The sequence below is a fragment of the Pan troglodytes genome, chromosome 4 (assembly GCF_028858775.2).
Source record: "Pan troglodytes isolate AG18354 chromosome 4, NHGRI_mPanTro3-v2.0_pri, whole genome shotgun sequence".
NCBI lineage: Eukaryota > Metazoa > Chordata > Mammalia > Primates > Hominidae > Pan > Pan troglodytes.
This window is the reverse complement of record NC_072402.2, coordinates 113,010,126-113,020,856: the sequence shown is the minus strand read 5'-3', so window position 1 is coordinate 113,020,856 and position 10,731 is coordinate 113,010,126.

Here is a 10,731-nt window from a genome sequence, read left to right as displayed (position 1 = left end):
TACAAATCAGTAGAAAGCTGGAGGAGCAAGCTGTCTAGTAGTGGCTCCCGGAACCATACGGCAAAACTGGCCCACCCAGGGATCTGCCCCCTCTGTCACAGTCAGGAAGTCATGCTCCCATCCCACAGCTCATGAGCATGTCATCTTAAGGTGATCTGGGAATGACAGCCTGCCACCACAATTCTTAGCTCCAGGAACACACCTTCTTATCTTTCACCTCTGGATCAGAAAACTGATAAAAGGACTACCAGCTCCAGAGTCTTACTGTGTCTGCTACAAGCTACCCTAGCAAAATGGCTGCCTCAGGTGCCACCAATTGTATTCTGAAAACAAGTCTCACACAAATGCATCTGTCTGATTGTCAAACGTAATTTACATTGAAGACCCTGGCTGCAAGGGAGCCTAGGAAATGAAGATTCTGAACTTTCCAGCCTTTATGGTATAGGATGTCATACAAAAGAGAGATTGGGGTAGACCCAACCACTTATTAAAATAGTGAATAATGTTAAATCATTCTTGAGACCATAGGGAAAAAATTCTTTTTCCCTTAATTATTTTAAGGTGCTGCTGGATTCTGTTTGCTAAAACTTTGGTGAACATTTTAAAATCAGTATTCATAAGTGATTTTTGTGCTGTCAGTTTCTGGTAACAAGCGTATGCTACTTTCATTAATAGAATTTGGAAGCTTTCCTCTTTTGCCTCTGCTCTGGAACAATTTAAAAAGCATTAGATGCCAGTCATGGTGGCTCACGCCTATAATCCCAGGACTTTAGGAGGCTGAGGCAGGTGGATTGCTTGAGGCCAGGAGTTTGAGACCAGCTGAACAACATAAGGAGACCCCATCTTTACAAAAAAAAAAAAAAAAATTAAGAGATAGCTGGACATGGTGGTGCAGTGTCTATAATTCTAGCTACCTGAGGCGGGAGGATGGCTTGAGCCTAGGAGTTCAAGGCTGCAGTGAGTTGTGATCATGCCATTGCACGTTAGCCTGGGTGACAGAGCAAGACCCTGTCTGAAAAACAAAAAAATAGCATTACAGCCTATTTATTTCTTCCATAAAGATTTTGTAAGATTAGCCTTTGAAGCCCTCTGAGCCTGATGCTCTTTGGGAGCCTACCTCCTTGACAACTGTTTTCTTTTTATTTTTCTTGGACATTTAATATTTAATGTTTACATTTTTAATTCACCAATTTCAGTAAATTGTGTTTTTTTAGAAAAAGGATTAATTTCACCTAAATGTTCAAATTTATTTGCAGGCAGTTGAGGGAAATAGGCTCCTATGATTATTTTATTTTCCTTTGTATCTTTTTATTATGTATTTTTGTGCTTTCTTAATTTTATTCTTGACCGAGTTAGCTAGTAGTTTATCTGTCTTGTTAAATTTATTCATTGGGATTATCATTTTTCTTAGTTTGATTTTATTATTTTCTTTTATAATTCATTTTTCTTCATCTCCTTTTTGGTAGCTGTTTTTTTCCTCTATATTTTTTAGCTGGGTAGTTAATTCATTTACTCTTATTCTTTTGTGGTTATTAATACAATTATTGAAAACCACTGTTTCTTCTGAAGGTTGCTTTAATTGTATTCCATGGATATTAGTATGTAGTGTTATCAATATTTTCTAATTAAGCTGCAATTTTAGTTTTGATATCATCTTTGACTCGAGTTTTAAGAGAGTTTTAAAATTCCAGATAATAGAGTCTTTTTGTCTTCTCAGTTGATTTGCTTTGTGATCAATGAAATATATCCACATTATTTCTGCTTTTTGGCATTTACTGAGGATTTGGGGCCTAAATTTTTGTGAAACTGTTAGAAAAGAAGGTATAATCCTTGTTTTCAGTGCATAGAGTCAATATGTGTCAATTAGACCTACCTTATAAAACATATCATTTAGTCTACTCTATATTGAAACCCCACTCTTTATACCCTTCTTCAGGTAGTCTCCCCACAGCAGCCTTAAAGAAGATCAGCAATTCTGTGACAGGTGTCTAACAGCTATAGCTCCAACCTCTGCCAAGGGAGTGAATACTCCTGCCTCCAATATTAAGAACCAAACCTTGCAGAAATATTGATAGGAAGAGAAAAAAAAATCAAGAAGTCATTACCTCTCATTCATTTACACTGACTGGCAGCCAGGTCAAGCACAGGCTTGCATATTTATATGCATATTTGCATATTTATTTGCATATGTATACAAAAACAAACCTCCCTAACTACATGCACTTTTTTGCTTTCTCTTCTGATTCCACCAAGGTTTCCATCAGGCACTTTCCTCAGACTGACCTGTAATACCCTAAGCAGTCTCTCAACATGGGCTGCTTCCATGCCCAAATCAGGGTGGGACATCCACTTCCTTGTATTTCTCTGTAGTAGGCAAACTGGTTTGGTATCTGCAGTCTTAATGCTTAGTAACAGCCTAATGTTAGTTGATTTTCCTTCCAACATGAACAAGCTATAAAATGTTTTTGTGTTCCAGATTACACCCATCACTAGATATTTCCTTTTTCTTATATTTTATAGATCCCAGTTAATGTTAAACTAACAGTATCAGTTGGGATTATTATATCTCAGACTATGTATAACAAAAATCCAAAAGCAGTGGTTGAAAAAATAGTTAATTGCTTTTCTCACATAAAAAGCAATTAGAGGTAGTCAGTAAAGCTGTTAAAATTAGTGCATGATAATTGTGAAAAATTCCCAACATTACCTAAGTCCCACCCATCCACTGATGTTTTATCATTTCTTGAAGTACATTTCTTACCTTCTATATTCTTGAAGTACATTTCTTACCTTCTATATTTATATATAGGGACCTGGTTTTTATTTAAAATTCTCAAGCAAGGGTAAATAATTTAAAACTTATTTTGTACCTATGAGCTAGAAGTTTCTGAGAATTTTCCTGTAATCCAAGGAAATATGTAGAAAGATGATCTACTGTACACATTTGATTTTCTAACTGTAAAATAAATGACTCTATAATATAATAACTGGAATAATTTTTAAATGGTAGGTTTGTGGTCAATCATATAAGTTTGAATTCTCAAAGAAAAATACTATATTGGGACTAAGTGGTGTAGTCATAAAACTATCATCCACATTGAAGATTTTTTTATTTCTCTGAGGATGGTCTGAGGGGCGTAAACCAGATACTATCAGCAACAGAATAATCAACATCCATTCAAACACAATCGATTGTTTTGTTTTCTACTGGCCTCCAAGAAATAATTATTTTTCAGAAGAAGAAAAATAGACTTTGAGGGTTTGGTGGTTTAGGAAAATAAGTATTAATGATAAAGGCAGGTTCATGGTTGATGATTGGTTCTGCTATATTTTAGCTATGTTGTCTTAAAAAAATGTATTAACTACACTCTCATAGTTAATTTATTTACACCAAAAGGAGATTATCAGTGTTAATAAGAATGTTTGACACATAACAGGCAATCAAAAGTAGGAATTATTATTTTTTAAATAAATATTTAAACTTTTTCCTTTTATTATACCTGCCCTCAAACTATCTTATCTTAACAGCTACACTTGAAGATTCACGGTTGTTGCTGCAGCTGTTACAGTTGTTAAAGAATCCATCTTTTAAGGCCCATCTTTGGGGAACTATAGTCTGTTAGAGAGTGTCTGGTTAGGGAACTCTAACATTACCAAGGAATTGTAAAATAGAAGCTAAATGACTGGGAATTATTTAAATAACTGTCTCTTTTTCATATCCAGAAATATTGTTTAAACAATAGAATATTTTATATGGAAATGGTGAAAAGTTGATAGAAGACATTCAATTGTTTTTACCTGAGAGAGAGAATTGTGGCGGGAGCTATCACCCTATATGTAATATTGCTTAGCTTGCATTGTGATTTCACTAGTCAGTGAAAAACAATTTATTCCTGCCTTGTCCATTTATACTGGTGAATTCTAGAGGGCACTGTAAAATCATCCATTTGTTGGTGTATTTGAAAGATTAATACAAATATTTTGTTATAATTAAGCCTTATTTAAAAATCCAGTCCCCAGGCATACGAAGACATTTGATTTTGTGTAACTCTCTGGAACAATTCCACCCATTTTCAGCAAATTATTCTGTGACCTTAGAATGAATCAAAAGTGTCTCACCATCTGTTCAATTTGCAATAGTGATCCTTATGTAAGGATCACTTTGATTTGAAAATCAAATCACTAGTTGCAACACTGGGCAACAAGTTCATTAATTGGGTTGAACTTGTTTGGTTATAATTGGAAAATAGCCTCTTTTTTCCTCTTACTGATTGCTTTTTAAACTTAATCTGTTAGATATCTCTTCCCTCTCTCAGATAATATCTTAGGTGGAGCCCATATATTTTCTGATCACCTTGAGTACTACTCATTTTCAGGCATTGAAACATCAGCGTTCCCTTAATCACAACCATCATATCATGTCCAACTTCAAGCTTTTCCTTATTCCTGACCCAGAATCAGTAACCAGCAGTGGAGAAGACAGGCAGAGCCTCTTCTTTCACTCTCCTTGACCTACCCCCTTTCTGCATTCAACACACTGCTACTGAGTACTTCAGGATCAAGGAAGGTTTGAGAAGCTAATGAAAAGTCAGGAATTGGTGACAGTAAATGTAGAGTATTTTTTTTTTTCCAAAAAACTGACAATGAAATGGAATAGAAAAAATAGAAGGCTGTGACTTGACTCACATATTGGTCATGAAACAACACTGAGTTATATGGTGCAGATGAGAGCCAGGCCTAAACAAAGTGATTCTAAAATGTTGAAACTACAAGGCTGGGCAAAGGCGTACCAGAATAAATGTGAACAAAAAGGAATCACCAGACAGTGATTTTAAATATAAGATTGAATTCAGGGCAAAAATAATTAAACAGGAAGTATACTTTACAATAATAACAGGTGTAATCCACAATGAAAATCTAAGTTATATATTCTATACCCTAAATAACGCAGCATCAACATTCATTAGAAGGACTACAGGAGATACAAGAAGAAAAAATAGAAACATAAGTATCAGAAGACTAAGACAGATTAAGAATTCAAAAAATTAAGTGAAGATTGGGAGGGAATATATAATGTGCAGTAAAACTGACTACAAAATATTTTCAAATAGCATTTTAATAATAAGTAGACTTAGAGGAAAAATAGGCTTGCACCCAAGCCTATTTTTATGAACCTTATGAACCAAGAAACAAGAACAATTAAAAAGACAGGTTGGTATGGCAGGCAATGCTAGCAACTAACCCACTCATCCTCATAATAACCCCAATAAAGTATATTTTCAGGATGCTTTGTAGCTAGGGGTGGCTGTGTAATTCAGTTATAGTCAATGATACCTAAGAGGAGGGCATTGGGTAGGGAGGACTCATAGGAAAGCTTTTTTAAATGTGGCAGGTCTGCTGTCATCCTCCTTTTGCTCTTTGCCTTTGTAGCAACACATTGTAGATGTCCTGCCTCTGAGTTCACCCATCCACACTGACGGCCTCCACCTGTGTCCATGCTGTTCCGCTTCTTGACCTAACAGCTTTCTCTAGAAGCTTGTTTAGCCATTGTATGGGCAGCCTATAAAAGCTGGTGTTTAATGTCCCCACAGCAACGCTCAACCAGTGAGGTTTGGGATTTGGTAGATAGATAACTCAGCTTTCCCACCCCTTAGTAGGGAAACTCTGAGGACAGTCCTATAAGATTCCTCAGAGGTCCCCAGCTGGAGTGAGGCCCAGTTGCCCACAGCACTAACCACTAAAACACTCTCTGTTGGCTTTTCTCCCTTTCCTATTTCACTTTCTCGACGCTGTCACTTGGCTTCTTGAGATCACCTCCCAAACAACCTATCTCCTGTACCCAAGTCCTTGTCTCATGATCTAATTTCATGGGAACCCAAACTATGACAGCCCTTTTCCTTCTTCCTGTCTAGAATGTAAGTCTGAGAAATGGATAGAAAGAGATAGCATGATATCTATTTTCAGAGAGTATATACTATAAATGGAAACCCTAAGATAATCATTCTAAAAATAATATCAAAATTAAGAAAAATGATCCAAGTAGCAATAAAGAAAAGCGATTGTCTTTATATATTCAAAGAAAAATAAGCTAGAAGATATAAAGGAAGAGAAAATCCAGCTTACAGTTGCAGTAAATATTGTTAAACTCAAGAATAAACTTAAAATCTTTAATTTTCAAAGATGCAAAAGTGGACTAGAACAAATGTAAACAAATGTAAATATGCTTTGTTCGTGGATAGGACAATGGCACCTAATACACAATATTAATTCTTTCCAAGTTAATAAATTTAATGTGATTCTAATGAAAATGCCAAGCTTTTTTCCCCAAAGTAGACTATTGATTCAAAGTTTCTATGGAAAATGAGCAAGCAGGGAAAGCTAAGAAAACTCTGGAAAAGAAGAATGAGAGAAACTAGTCCAATAAGCTATTAAAACATTTCATAAAGTCCTTATAATTTAAAAAGTATCTATTCATTAATACATAAGTAGACAGATACAATGATAGAAGAGAATAGAAAAATTCAGGAGAAATAGGACAATTATATATGAAAAGTTAAGTGGCACCAAAAATTACCACTAAACATATGCTTTTAAAGAATAATGTCGAAATAACTGGATAGTCATTTGGGTAAAAGTAAAAATTGGGTCCATATTTCACACTGAATATCAGAAAGAAGTCCAAATAATCCAGATATCTAAATGTGAAAGGTGAAACCACAGAAGAAAGCAGGAATTCACTTCATTATAAACTTGGAGTTTATAATAACGCCTTTCTAGAGATGATTACAAATCCCAAAGCATTGAAAAAAATAATAAAAGACTGACAAATTTGACTACATAAAAATAAAAAGAACTTGCTCAAAGCAAAAAAAGGAAAAGTCATAAAACAAATTTAAAACCTGAAAGAAATATTTGCAATTTATACCACAAAATATATCATAATCTCCTAATTAACAAACAGTTCTTAAAAACTGGGAAGAAAGGCACCAAATACCAGTTGGGAAAAGATGTAAAGAGACAGTTAAAAAAAAAAAAAAAGTAAGCAATTGTCCTTAAACTTATGAAAAAGGCTGACCTTCCTCATAATAACATAAAGGCATACAGACCTCCCTCAGAAATATTGCAGGAAATATTACACACAAATTTAAGGTTTCCAAGTGCATATAAAAGTTATGTTTACACTATATTGCAGTCTATTATGTGTGTAATAACATTGCATCTAAAAAAGCAATGTACATACCTTAATTTTAAAATACTTTATTGCTAAAAATGCTAACAATCATCTGAGCCTTCAGTGAATTATAATATTTTTTGCTGATGGTCTTGCCTCTATGTTGATGGTGGCTGCTGAAGACTGGGGAGGCTGTGGCAATTTCGTAAAATAAGACAACGGAAGTTTGCCACCTCAATTGATTCTTCCTTTCACAAAAGATTTCTCTGTAGCATTCTATGCTTTCTGATAGCATTTTACTCATAGTGAAACTTCTTTCAAAATTAAAGATGGAAGAATGGTCAATTGGTGGAGTAGTCAGAATACACAAAACATTTATTAAGTTCGGCATGCCTCATGGTGTCCCAAAACAATTAAAATGGTAACATCAAACATCATTGGTCACAGATCACCATAATAGGAAACAAGTTTGAAATATTGTGAGCATATTTCGAGAAATACCAACACATTACCAAAATGTGACACAGAGACGTAGTGAGCAAATGCTGTTGGAAAAATGGCACCAATAGATTTGCTTGACACAGGATTACCACAAACCTTCAATCTGTAAAAAATGCAGTGCCTGCAAAGCACAATAAAGTGGAGCACAATAAAAACAGGTATGCCCATATTAAACTTACTGAGAGATACCATTTTTCATCTCTTTAGATTTTCAAAAATCCAACAACTTAAATACTAAGATCTCAAGCAATAAAGAAGCAAGTACCCTCACACATTGTTAGTGGCAGTGCAATATGGTACAACTCCTATGGAGAGGAATTTAGCAATATCTAACTAGGTTGCATTTGCATTTAATCTTTGACCTAGCTATTCAACTGAAGATAATCACTTTCCCAAATATGAAATACTTATGAATCATTACTTGCAGCAACAAAAGTTTAGAAATCACCTAAATATCTATTAGCAGATGACTGGCTGAATAAAATAATGGAGGATTATGCATTTAATTTTTAAAATTTAAGAAAATTTCTGTGAACTGACACGAAGCAAGTTCCAGTATATATTGTTAAGCAAAAATTTCAAGGTGCAGTATACATTGTTAAGCAAAAATTTCAAGAGTATAATACATGTGTTATCAGTTGAATTGTGTCCTCGAAACAGATATGCTGAAGTCCTAATCCCTGGTACCTGTGAATGTGACCTGATTTGGAAATGGGGTCTTTCCAAATGTAATCAAGTTCAAATGGGGTCATACTGCATTAGAATGGGCCCTAAACCAGTGACTGGTATTCTTATAAGAGGAAAGTTTGGACACAGAGACACAGATATGTGTTGTGCAACGATGGAGGTAGAAATTGGAGTAATGCTTCTACAAGCCAAGGAGTCTCAAGATTGCTGGCAATCATCAGAAGCTGGGAGAGGGGCATGGAACGGATTTTCCCATTAAGCCCCCATGAAGAAACCAGACCTGCCCACACCTTGGTTTTGAACTTCTGGCCTCCTACACTATGAGAGAATAAATTTCTGTTGTTATAAACTACCCAGTTTATGGCACTTTGTTATGCAGCCCTAGAACACTAATATAATATGCTAGATGTTTTTGTAAGAAAAAAAAGAAAAATAAAAATGTATTTGTCTATTTACCTTTTTTTTTCTTTTGCAAATGAAACATAAAAGAACCAGAAATTAACACAATTATTTACCATAGAGGATTAGTTGAAAGGCCATGGAGAGGATATGTTGGGGAGTAAGCCTTCTTTAAATATACCTTGTCATAGAGTTTTGACTTTATACATGTTATACATAACTTACTTATTTTTTAAAAAAAGTAAATTGAAAGAAAACAAAACAAAAAAGGAAACATTGAAATTGAACACAAATGTAATCAAAAGAACTAAAATATATATCAAATTGATTCCATAGCACATAGAGAAAAGGGTGATTTCAGAAAACTTCTGAACACAGTACTCTAGATATCCAGTGCAGGATATACTCTAAAAACAATAGGAAGTGCAAAATGATCTTAGGCTTCTCTTTATTTTTAGTGGCAGTATTAAAATTGTAAAAGACCACTCAACTCAAATCGTTGGTTGACTTGTTTTTTTCTGAGCTGCAAGATAATTCTGGACTAATAATTACAGGAATTCAGACAGTGCTATAGTAACAGGGCTCATTTGGATAAAAGGTAATACAAAAATTAAAAAAGTTTTACCTTCTCAATACACCCAAGTGACTTACTTCCTCCTACTTCACACAGGGGTGGGGAGGTGGGGCCAACCATCTCCCTCCAAATCTTCCAACTACCTTGTGCTGCAACCCATGTATGTAGGACTCTCTGGCCTCCCCATAGTCCCCACCCACTACCTCCCTGTGTCAGAAGAGTCTGTGCTTCTATCAAAGACCAAACCTCCCACTTATGCTCTGGACTCCATCAGCCTTACTTTCAAGAGGGTCTGACTGCCTCTGTCCTGCAGCATCAAACTTCTGTTTCCACTAGATAATTCCCAGCAGCATGGAAAAACTCCTTCTACTAGTCCCTACCTTGAAACACAACACAACAACAAAGACCCTCTTTGATCACACATCTTTCCCCAGCTACCACTTCATTTCTCTGATCACCTGCACCACAAAATCGATCAAAATCATAGCGAAAAACACTGTTTCTACCTCGTCACCTCCATTATCTCCTCAATGCAGTCAGCCAGGCTTTGGTCTACCTACCCCATAAGCCCACGGCTTCCCTGTTGCCAAATGCAACCATCATTTCTTTGCTACCCCTTCACTCAGCCTCTAGGTAGTGAACCACACAGCTGACCATTTTCTCCTCCTCCTCCTTCTTCTTTCTTTTTCTTCTTATTTCTTCTCCTTCTTCTTCTCTTCCTCCTCCTCCTTCTCCTCCTCCTGCTTCTCCTCCTCCTGCTTCTCCTCCTCCTCCTGCTTCTCCTCCTCCTCCTCCTTCTCCTCCTCCTCCTCCTGCTCCTTCTTCTCCTCCTCCTCCTTCTTCTCCTCCTCCTCCTGCTCCTCCCTTCTCCCTTCTCCTTCTTCTCTCTTCTCCTTCTCCTTCTTCTTCTTCTCCCTTCTTCTTCTTCTCCTCCATTCTTCTTCCTTCTTCTTCTTCTCCCTTCTTCTTCTTCTCCTCCATTCTTCTTCCTTCTTCTTCTTCTCCCTTCTTCTTCTTCTCCTCCATTATTCTTCCTTCTTCTTCTTCTCCCCTCTTCTTCTTCTTCTTTTTTTTTTTTTTTTTTTTTTGTTGAGACGAAGTCTCACTCTGTCACCAGGCTGGAGTGCAGTGACACGATCTTGGCTCACTGCAACCTCCGACTCTGGTTCAAGCAATTCTCCTGCCTCAGCCTCCCGAGTAGCTGGGACTACAGACACGCGCCACCACGCCCAGCTAATTCTTGTATTTTTAGTAGAGATGGCGTTTCACCATGTTGGCCAGGATGGTCTCCATCTCCTGACCTCGCGATCCACCCACTTCGGCCTCCCAAAGTGCTGGGCGTGAGCCACCACGTCGGCCTCTTCTGCAAAAACTTCCCTCCACAGACTTCCGGTTTTCC